General features: G+C 39.2%; 1 pseudogene; it reads left to right on the top strand.

Moving 5' to 3' along the window:
• Positions 1-1,288: 1,288 nt before the first annotated feature.
• LOC139370613 (equilibrative nucleoside transporter 1-like) overlaps positions 1,289-12,188 on the top strand; it is a 30,396-nt pseudogene continuing 19,496 nt past the window's right edge.

Below are 12,188 nucleotides of genomic sequence, written 5' to 3'. Positions count from 1 at the left end.
TGAATGAACTGTATATTGCATTTAAGGTATTTACATGAAGGGCATATGTACTCGAAAGTACTTAAAACATCATATCAGGTGTTAAAAAAGGACATCTTACAAGAGTCATGCAAAATGTCACATATACTGTTCTTCCACAAACTGAAATCATCACTGGAGATATACTGTTCTTCCACATTCTAAAAATTAAAACGGCAATAAAAAAAGTATTATTTGAAATAACAAAAAAATATAAATTGTTGTTGGAAGATATGGGTATGGTGAATTATTTCTCAACCATAAAACACCTAATGTGGTACACACAATTAATAATATAAAAATAACTGATTATCTTAAAATGGAAAAATTGTCACATATATGGTTCTTCGTCTGTAGGGTTCAACTAATACCACTTCATAATTGTAAGTAAAGTGTTTAATGATACCTAAACTACATGTATCAAGTCAAATTGTATTTTTCACATGCGCCGCATACAACCTTGCTGTGAAATGCTTACTTACGAGCCCTTAGCCAACAATTTTTTTTAAAATAAGTAAGAAACATTTGCTAAATAAACTAAAGGAAAAACAGTAACACAATAAAATAACAAGTACGGCTATATAGAGGCTATATTAAAGGGGTACCGGTACCGAGTCAATGTGCAAGGGTACGGGGTTAGTCGAGGTAATTGAGGTAATACAGTTGAAGTCGGAAGTTTACATACACCTTAGCCAAATACATTTCAACTCAGTTTTTCACAAGACAATGCAACAGTTTTTCCTGTTACGACTAATCTAATGAGCTAACTCTCTAACTCTCACTCTGTCCCACTTGTGCTCGTGGGACAAAAATGAATGGCAGGAAAGTGGCCATATGATTCATTTTCCCAGCAAATTGGACTGAAACAAAAAAAATCCAGATTGTGACTTTAAATGAGAGCCCAAAACCTAACTTGATATATTTATGCACAACTTTGACTTTAATTTAAATCATGTTTTGTTGACATCAATAAGGATTTGGTAAAACAAAGTGAGAAAGAGTGACAGTTGTTGAATGGAATGTTTTAGTGATTGCATGACATGCAGTAGAAGAGTCCCTAGCCGACCTGGTTAAATATTTAAAACAACTTCCAATGTTTGTGTTCAAGGTGCATTTGATTTAACTTGATGCTTGCAATTTTGGGGCTATTCTATGTATTCCATACTAGGTAGATTAAATATAATGTAATGCAAATATTTCAGTCATTAGTCATTATTGAGGTTGTTGTCTTTTTTATCACTCCCATTGAACACAGATCACTTCAGATAAGTCCCTATTGGTCTTTGAACTTCAGCTGTTGAGACATCGCTCGCCGGTGAACATAGTTCTGACAGACGATTGCAAGTAAGTGTTTACACCTTTCCTTTAGTTTATTTACTTATAGTCAAATTATTTGTATAATTTAGAGACATAATCTTTCCTCAGTTTGTCATATTTAGAAAGACCACACACTAACCAACACCTATCTTAGAATAGCAGTACAAAGTAAAGCACAACTAGACCGTTTAGCTTTTCTCACACCATGTGGACACATTTGTCAGTCCAGCAATGATCAATAATATGGACAATTAGCTCCATTCTGCATGTTTCAGCAACTTTTCCTCTACTGTAGTGTCTTATTGTTTGGTTATGTGTAATTATTGTTGCCTGTTATTGTGAGTGACAGTGGACAAGTAAATATACACAGCATACATTGTTGAATATCGTTTAACTGCAGCTGACATCTACATGGATTTATTTGTATTAATGGTTGCACATTAGTAGACTTTGACAGAGAGCTAAAGCAATTATCAAAAATATGGCAACATGTTGTATACAACAAGATAAAGCTTTATCCTTCCTCCATGAATTACATTTTGACAACAATACTTAATTAAAAAAATGTAAATCACTTTCGTTTAACCAGGTAGGTCAGTTGAGACCAAGTTTTCATTTACAACTACGACCTGGCCAAGATTAAGCAAAGCAGTGCGACAAAAACAACGTACACATGGGATAAACAATCGTACAGTCAATAACACTTAAGACTTGTCTGATCACTCTATAATGACACATATTGTTTTATGACACTATTGATATAGCTGATGTTTGGGAAGTAAGAGCTTTTAATTAGCTTTTTTACATTTCATTCAATGGAAGTACAATAAAGGTTTTCCTGTTTGCACGTTGAAGTCCTTCAGCTATTTCATCCAGGGCAAAAACTCATGGTCAATATCTTTATCAATCCAGTTAATGATTTCCACTCATGTGTACTAAATCAAATCCAATTGTATTTGTCACATACACATGGTTAGCAGATGTTAATGCGAGTGTAGTGAAATGCTTGTGCTTCTAGTTCCGACAATGCAGTAATAACCAACGAGTAATCTAACCTAACAATTCCACAACTACTACCTTATACACACAAGTGTAAAGGGATAAAGAATACGTACATAAAGATATATATGAATGAGTGATGGTACTGAACGGCATAGGCAAGAAGCAGTAGATGGTATCGAGTACAGTATATACATATGAGATGAGTAATGTAGGGTATGTAAACAAAGTGGCATAGTTTAATGTGGCTAGTGATACATTTTTTACATCAATTTCCATCCATTTCCATTATTAAAGTGGCTGGAGTTTAGTCACTATGTTGGCAGCAGCCACTCAATGTTAGTGGTGGCTGTTTAACAGTCTGATGGCCTTGAGATAGAAGCTGTTTTTCAGTCTCTCTGTCCCTGCTTTGACGCACCTGAACTGACCTCGCCTTCTGGATGATAGCGGGGTGAACAGGCAGTGGCTCGGGTGGTTGTTGTCCATGATGATCTTTATGGCCTTCCTGTGACATCGGGTGGAGTAGGTGTCCTGGAGGGCAGGTAGTTTGCCCCCGGTGATGCATTGTGCTGGCATGCATAGAGCCTTACATAATATTTTGTTACATGTTGAAATGCCATCAAATATTCCTTAAAATCAAGTCACACATTTCATTTTAACAGTGATAATTCAAATCTGACTCTCGCTTCTTGTGCACTTCAACAGCAAGAGTATCAGAAAATATTTCACAGCCTGATTATGTAAAAGAAAACTCATAGTAGTCGTAAACTAGGCATGCTAAAGGAAAGTCTCTAGTGTATGCAAACAACACCTTTTTAGCCAGCAATAATATGCATTACATTCTCTCCTATAACTAGTCATTGAAAAATACACTTGTCTATTTAAGGGGGAAGAAGAAATGTGACATGATCTTGTAAAATCCAACTAGCAGAGGAATAATCAATTGCGTAAAAGAGAAACTGCAGCGCAAGCAACAAGGACTTCTCCAAGAGCTCTTCAGCTCAGAATACAGTGTCGTGGAAATTTCCTGTATTACCAAATAAGGAGAGAGCAAACCACACACAAGTCAGAGTCATATTATAAAGTCCATCTTTAATTATGAGCTTCACCATAGCCCTGTGACTCTCAGATCAATTCAGTGTCTATAAATGAATTGATCTGAGAGTGCTTACAAAACAGTTCTTAGTATCATTTATAGCCAAGACACACCCATCTCAACTCACATGACGAATAACAGATCTTAGGAACATTACACAAAGAACATTTTACTTGAAAGAGGAGTATCCCATAGCTAGATAGCATTAGCTATAAATTATTGTTCAGTTTGTTCTCCTAAACTAAGTTCCTTATCTCGTTCTTGGTACCACTTCGGACCAAAACATTACCTCATCCAATGGCATATATCAATTTTAAATTCTAGATACACCCATCTCAAATACACTCCCTCCTGGACAAGCTCACCGAGACAGTGAGCCTCTTAGGTCATATACTAGATCAAGATAAGGGCAACCTCAGAGGGGACATGTAATAGTTACAGACTATTACTCGCGACATATGCATAGTTTCCTGAAACGAGTCACAAATATACTATGTAGGCCTACTGTCAGTATTTTTTTTTTAAATAAGATGTCCACATAAGCTTATGTCTAATGAGTCAATATCCGGCCATACCATGTATGATATCCGGAGGGAATCCACAAATGATTTGTGCATGTAAGAAAAATATGGATTTCACATTGTTAAATTATTGAGCATGTGCTGGAAACTCAGAAATGCACCAGAAAATGTGCTTTCAAAATGTGCTTTCAAGATCCGGATATGGACCTCAGCCCAGAGAAGTTTCATATCTTGAATGTGCTGAGAGGACTGTGGGTTAGAGGGATACGATTCTGAGAAACCGTTGTCGCCACACAATTGACTGTGACTTCATTGTGCCATTGCTAGATATGTTTGTTTATTTATTTACCTAGTTTTAACTGTTAGTTTGTTTTGCCAATATCTAATTTTTTTGTCAGGTTAAAGCTTCTGTTATTTTCAAATATCAGTTCTGAGTCCATATCAAGAAATGTCCATGTGTGATATTCTGAGTAATATTATAAATATCTAAAAGACGCATCTGGATTCAGAATTTGTCATCATATGGTGCATGTCCACAAAACTCAAAATATGCATTGGAAATGGTCTGTATTCTCTAGAACAGTGGTTCCCAAACTGTGGAGCGAGAGTGGTCGGCAGGGGGGCGCAGTGGTCCCCCCCCCCCTAAACTTAGTCCGGCTTAAAAGTTGTAATAGTAGAATGCACAGGGTGAAATTTCGAAATTGGGTAGTGCATCATCAGTTTTCCTCTTGTCATATCAGTCATTGCATACCTTTAGAGAGCTATTCATGGAAATGTCCAGAACAACTAGCCCATGTCAGCTAACATTTTTTTGCTAGTTTTTTTAGCCCACATATTTTGTAGTAATTTTCGAGTCACTCAAATATAAAATTCAAAAGGCACTCGCACATCTGAGCAATCTCTTTGCAGGTGCATGGCAACAGTTGAACAAGATGAAGGACAAAGGAAACCGCACACTACTCTTGGTAGTATCACTGATATTTAATACGTTTACGTATCGGCCTCACGGCCTTCGTCAGAGCTTTTGTGAATGTTTTACATTTAGCATCCTTATGTAGACCCTGCCCCACCCACATCCATTCCACGCATGGAAAGGGGTTGGAGGCAAAGGAAAAACAAATAAGTGCTACCAAAAGAAATAAGCTTTTTGTCCTGAATACAAAATCATTTTGTTTGGGGAAAATCCAACGATACACATCCCTGAGCACCACTCTTCATATTTTCAATCATGGTGGTAACTGCATGGTGTTATGGGTATGCTTGTCATCAGCAATAATAATTAGCCTAACATGACAGTAGCCTAAATTATTCTTCAAAATAACCCCACCTTCTTCAGCTGGAGCTCAGGCTTAGTGGTTCTCATTTGAACCCTCAATCATATTTTGTAAAGAAGAGTGACAGTGTGTTTTTGCACAATATCTTAATTCAACTGGGTCTAAATATTGTATGACATATCTGCTGACATATCTGGAGCCTAAGTTTAAGCTGATGCAATTACCTAGATGACAAAGAACAGGCCTATATACACAAATGTACATTTACATTTTGGTAATTTAGCAGACGATCTTATTCTGACTTGATGTTTATTGACTACAGCTCAGCGTTCAACACCATAGTGCTGACCCTGGGACTAAACACCTCCATCTGCAACTGGATCCTGGACTTCCTGACCCAGGTGGTAAGGGTATGTAAGAACAAAACTGCCACGCCGATACTGAAAACACCTGGGCCCATCAGGGGTGTGTGCTTAGTCCCCTCCTGTACTCCCTGTTTCCCCATGACTACGTAGCCAAGCACGACTCCAACACCATCATTAAGTTTTCTGATGATACACCGATAACGATGAAACAGTCTATAGCGAGGAGGTCAGAGACCAAAACTGGCCAATGCTAAGAACGCAATAACACATTTGTTGTTAAAGATTAGGCTACTTAAACTATGTACAAAATGAGGCCCTTTATTAAATATTAGGCCTACTTTTTTGTATTAGTCTTTGGATAGGCAAGATCAACCACAATTGCTCATCACTTAAGATTCTCTAAGAGTTATCCTAGCCATGATTAGGCTACTATTCATCTCAGTTTGGATTAAAAAAGAATAGGGGAGCCTCCCTCATGATTTGAGGTTTTCTTTCAAAAAATCTCTACTTACTTTCACAAAATAATTGTACCGCATGTACCTTGTATTCAATAGGGTAAATGTTATTTTGCTTGGGTGTGGCATTCGTCCATCGTTGAGCTAGTGTAACGGATTTGAAACGGCTTGCTTAGTTAGCGGTGGGCGCTAAATAGCGTTTCAATCAGTGACGTCACTTGCTCTGAGACCTTGAAGTAGTAGTTCCCCTTGCTCTGCAAGGGCCGCGGCTTTTGTGGATAGATGGGTAACGATGCTTTGTGGGTGACTGTTGTTGATGTGTGCAGAGGGTCCCTGGTTCGCGCCCGTGTACGGGCGAGGGGACGGTCTAAAGTTATACTGTTACACTAACACATTTTGATATTTCACAAGGACTGCCACGTCTTTGCAAAGCAACCCCTCATACCTATTTATTTCTGATATAACATGGGATCTTATCCAGAGCTAAAATCCTTTATCAAATCAAATGTATTTATATAGCCCTTCTTACATCAGCTGATATATCAAAGTGCTGTACAGAAACCAAGCCTAAAACCACCTAACAGCAAACAATGCAGGTGTAGAAGCACGGTGGCTAAGAAAAACTCCCTAGATAGGCCAAAACCTAGGAAGAAACCTAGAGAGGCACCAGGCTATGAGGGGTGGCCAGTCCTCTTCTGGCTGTGCCGGGTGGAGATTATAACAGAACATGGCCAAGATGTTCAAATGTTCATAAATGACCAGCATGGTCAAATAATGGTAATCACAGTGGTTGTTGAGGGTGCAACAGGTCAGTACCTCAGGAGTAAATGTCAGCTGCCTTTTCATAGTCGATTATTCAGAGTATCTCTACCGCTCCTGTTGTCTCTAGAGAGTTGAAAACAGCAGGTCTGGGACAGGTAGCACATCCGGTGAACAGGTCAGGATTCCATAGCCGCAGGCAGAACAGTTGAAACTGGAGCAGCAGCACGGCCAGGTGGACTGGGGACAGCAAGGAGTCATCAGACCAGGTAGTCCTGAAGCATGGTCCTAGGGCTCAGGTCCTCAGAAAGAGAGAAAGGAAGAGAGAGCGAATTAGAGAGAGGATACTTTAATTCACACAGGACACCAGATAAGACAGGAGAAATAGTCCAGATATAACAGACTGACTCTAGCCCCCCGACACATGAACTACTGCAGCATAAATACTGGAGGCTGAGACAGGAGGGGTCAGGAGACACTGTACGCCTAACTCCTAGGTCCTGCTTAACATCACACAGCTTTCTCTCAACTCAATCCTGCCAGCAACATCATTCCATTCTGTTGCGTCAGACATGACTACTCCTACTGACTTGAGATAGTTGTGTATGTTTGATTTGGAGCTACGGTCTGTGTAAATACAACTGCGCCAGGAAAATGTATGTAGAATTATGCAACATTGATGCCTTGCAAGTCATGGTACAGTGTACTGTGTGCTGTAGACCAACAATGCATTTGGATTTTAGTGCACAGTTCATGTGTTTTTAAGAGAGAGTTTTCCTGATTTTGCACAGTGTAGACAAGGCTGTACGTAGGCTATTGGTTGACCAAATGGTAGTGGGCTCTATACTCATTTGCTTACCGTGTAATGTTTAGAGGCTTGGAAGGTAGGGTTATTGCTTTTATTGTTAGAATGATTAATCTAATCAGACCATCCATTTTGACCAGTATTGTCCTAAGACTGAACACAGTAGGCTACCTTGTGAGATGTCATAGCCTACAGATCCCAATAGAAAATGTAATGAGTACCGTACAGTTATTAAGCAGATAGAGAAAAATAATGTAGCTTATTCATTTTAAGTTGTTATTCTTTTGATACATCACAGCTCTCTTCCCCGTAGTGTGGGGAATATGGAAAAGCGTGTCGGGAGGCTGTGGGGCAGAGTAGACATTAAGCTAGCACCAGTTAGTCACTATAAGCTTCTGAAACGCACACATAGTTGCGCTGGGAGGAGTGAGGGCTTCCCTGATTTTGGGAGGAGTCAACATCTGAGTTCTTAGAATGTCCATTAGCCTACCTCTCAACTTTAAAAAAATAAGAAGATCTTGACAACTGTCTGGAAATGGGTAGTTGATGATACTGAGTCTGTTGCTGTAAGTTTTTGATCTCTCATTATCACATTGCATGATGCTCTCTCTGTCTAATGCCTTGATGTTTGGTAATATTACGAATATCAATCTTACATTGTACAGGAGCAAAAACAACTGTAGCCTAGGCTATTAGTCAGTATGCTACTGAATAGCATGCAAAGAGTCAGCAGATCTTCATTTCAGTCATTCAATTGAAGTTTCAGCACTGTGGAAATGTAGTCTAACCCTAGTTTTCAGATCTCATAGCCCCATATTCATTCAAATACATTTTTTTATTCCACTAACCCAGTTTAAGTACCTAAAACCCTCTTTGCATTTTTTCTCTAATGTAGTTGATAAAATAAAATGCAATAATATGAGTTTGTTTTCTTGTATTCCTCGACATGACTAAAGAGAAAAAAACATAATGTTTTTCAATCCAACCCATTTCTTTCAGGTTTGGTGCTGAAGTGTGGAAAAAGGTGATAGTAATCACTGAAGATAAATAATGACCGTCCACGAGCCAAAAGACAAGTGAGTAGCAGCCTCCTTTATGTGTTCAGTGTGTATGGTGACATCTTCACATTTTGACAATGCGCCCTCAGATACAGTATCAAGTTTCTGTGACACACTTGGTTACTTCTCTGCACCAAATGGTAATGTAACCGCTATGTTCGCCTTTGGATTGGAAGTGTGTTAGAGTTCCCCTAAGGGAGTTAACTCTTCAGGGACTGTTGTTAGCGGGCTCACCTTGAGGTCAGTCAGACGTCCAGGGTTCCCCCAGTGGTTGCACATAGTCCTACAGAAATGACTAGAATTTGCTTAATTGAATCCCCCACATTTTGTATCATAACAGTCAAGTAATTACCATTCTACCTTTATAATTTCTGTGGGCCTACATAATATGGTATTTTTTGTCAAATTACAAATAACGTCTGTAACCCTAGTTTCCTCTACTCTGTCATCCAACAGAAACAATGGCGTGTGGCTGATCTTTTTCATGCTGGGCTTAGGAACGCTCCTGCCATGGAACTTCTTTATGACAGCCACCATGGTAGAGCACACAATATTTTTTTATCATCTACCTTAAGATTGTGAATATTTAAATAATATATTTCAACGATACAATGCCAGAGCTTTTAGTGAAATGTCTGTATCAATTTCTAAATATGTCTCAAGTCTTACTTTTCAGATCTTCTTGATAGCCAATGATTATTAACAGAAGTACTGATAACCCCTAATCTACTCATTATAATAATTAATGTTGGTTTTAAATTAAATAGCATTTTATAGCATGCTCAATGTGCTTCACATAATTGTATATTTTATATATTATTGTATTTCTTCCACTAAAGATGTATAGCACCCACAAGGGTGATGCATGGCAGACATGTTGTGCCAGAACTATCACCACACATCAGCAATTAACAAAAATTAAGTGGCTGTCCTCTGTCTGTACAGTATTTTAGCAGCCGTCTCAGAGACCCCTCCCAAATGGGCACCAGCCTCTCAGGCAATGGGACCGGGGCAGAAGGGAACAACCGTAGCCTTTTGGAGGCCAAGTTCAATAACGTAATGACACTTTGTGCCATGGTGCCTTTACTGGCCTTCACCTGTCTCAACTCAGTCCTGCATCAAAGGTTTGTCCACCACCCCAACCACATCTTTCCTAATGCATTAATGCACTACTCCAAAAGTTTCATCTTGAAGATGCACTACAGCTATCTTTGAACTTTTTCTGTTGAAAAACAATATACCAAGTATAAATGCAGTCATGTACACACACAAGGGCGAGATGGGTCCCGTTATGTCTGGCGAAAACCAAACACTGCATTCCACAGTAAGAACCTCATACCAACAGTCAAGCATGGTGGTGGGAGTGTGATGGTGTGGGTATGCTTTGCTGCCTTAGTACCTGGACGACGTACCTTAATAGAAGGAACCATGAATTCTGCTCTGTATCAGAGAATTCTTCAGGAGAATGTCAGGCCATCCGTCTGTCAGCTGAAGCTGAAGTGTAGTTTCGGTCGTGCAGCAAGACAATTATCCAAAACACACAATGAAGTCTACGTGAACATTGCTAAAAATCAACAAATGTGAAGTTTTGGCCCACTCATTGGCTAGAATGGTCCCACCTGATCTCTCCTCCTCCCACCTGCCTTCCATCTTTGAGGACATTTATTTCCATTGTTAGAGCAGTCACTAGAAGTATCTTGCAAATATAATAGACCATCTTTGACTGGAGTAGGACTTTAATCTTTTGCTGGACATCTAATATGATAATGTGTGCATGTATTGAGCAGGCATGTTTAGATTTCCTTTGGGGTTCAACTTAGACAATTGTACCCTTTTTACACTATCTTGCCGACCCAAGCTGCACTGTACTAGAGCAGATATATTATTTTCACATTGTCCTTTCTAGGACGGTTCCAGCAACTACAGTGGCAACTACAGCATTTCAGCTTGGCCCTGATGTGTACACTTTGAAAAGTGTACTAGGCAGGAGAAACACTTGTAATAAGCATAAGATTGACCTCAGATATTTCACTTCAACTCTCCAACTCACAGGATTCCTCAGAAGTTTCGGATCATGGGCAGCCTGGCAGTGATTTTGGTGGTGTTTCTTCTGACAGCCATTTTGGTTAAAATAGAGATGGCACCCCTCCCCTTTTTCACGTTGACCATGATCAAGATTGTCATCATAAACTGTGAGTTTTTCCGACCTTTCTACTGTCCCTTTTTTGCCTCCTTCCTCCCTCTTTTTAACGTGTCAAATCTTTTCCCCTTCAATCATCTGAGTTGTCCTGAAAGTAGAACTAGTCCTCAGCACCCTCAATGTAGTATGTCTTTATTTAAGATTTTACATTTTGTTCATTAGCAGACGCTCTTATCAAGGGTGACTTACAGTGAGAGAGACTTTGTCACTTCTTCAAACAATCATCTTTATTCAATATCGATTAATTATTGCAATAGTGAGCCTGGTCGACCCCACACCCTTGAGTGTTGTACCGAGTAACCTAACCTTTACACAAATGCAGAATACTATTTTTAGCTGACACTAAAAATGCTTAATCATGATTGGATCCACACATCCCATGCAGATTGGGGCATCATAAGCTACTCTGGGTTCATCCTGTCGTTATCTGCACGCGGGTTGTTGTCTTAACTCCACCCTGATTTAGTTTCCCAGATGCAAGGATGATTTTAAGACAATGAGGGATTGTTCTACTCCTTAGCTATCTCTAGTAAAACACATTATTGTCTATGTAATGCAGTCTTTAACTAATTTGTCAGCTCAAGCCATCTCTGGTGACCATACGCCCAGATTGGAGGAGTGATGACCATAAAAACACAGACACTAGTAGAACAGAAAAGTCTTACTATTAGTTAAATATGAATTGTTAACCATTGATATCAAATAAATCAGGTAAATACATAATTCTTCCCTCACAGATGTCATCAAACACATGTGTTTGATGCCATTCCATTTACTCCGTTCCAGACATTATTATAAGCCATCCTCCCCTCAGCAGCCTCCACTGATTCACAACTAGCAGGATAACTCTAACTGAGTTTAGCTTTATTTCAGTATACAGTATATGGCAGCTAAAAGCTGAATTGCGTGTACAGGAAATTCAAGAAAAATAAATCAGGCTAATCATGAAAATAAAGAGGTCTGAAGAGATCATGGACCAGAGAGTTGTTTGGATGTATGAGCGAAGGAAGCATCGATGGTCTGAGTGGAGGGAGCATCTCGATCACTGCTGGTCGAAGTCAGAGACAGACAGGTCAGTAGCTTCAGCTGCGCACCTCGTCATGCTCCTTTGTAGACATTTAGCAGGCTATTTTCTGTCGATTAAAGTTTGGCCATGTCACTTGATTACTACCTTTTGTATCTACCTTTCTAATTACTTTTTGAGTTTGGGATTTACAAATGTGTGCTTTTTATGGCAAATCTGCTCTGTGAGAATATCTAAGGGGCTTTTATACAAGCATAATGTAGGGTTAATAATAATAATAATAATCATTGGATAACA

The sequence above is a fragment of the Oncorhynchus clarkii genome, chromosome 17, assembly GCF_045791955.1.
Source record: "Oncorhynchus clarkii lewisi isolate Uvic-CL-2024 chromosome 17, UVic_Ocla_1.0, whole genome shotgun sequence".
In the NCBI taxonomy this organism is placed as follows: Eukaryota; Metazoa; Chordata; class Actinopteri; order Salmoniformes; family Salmonidae; genus Oncorhynchus; species Oncorhynchus clarkii.
Note: the sequence above shows the minus strand (reverse complement) of the source record. Positions and strands in the feature narration are given on the sequence as shown.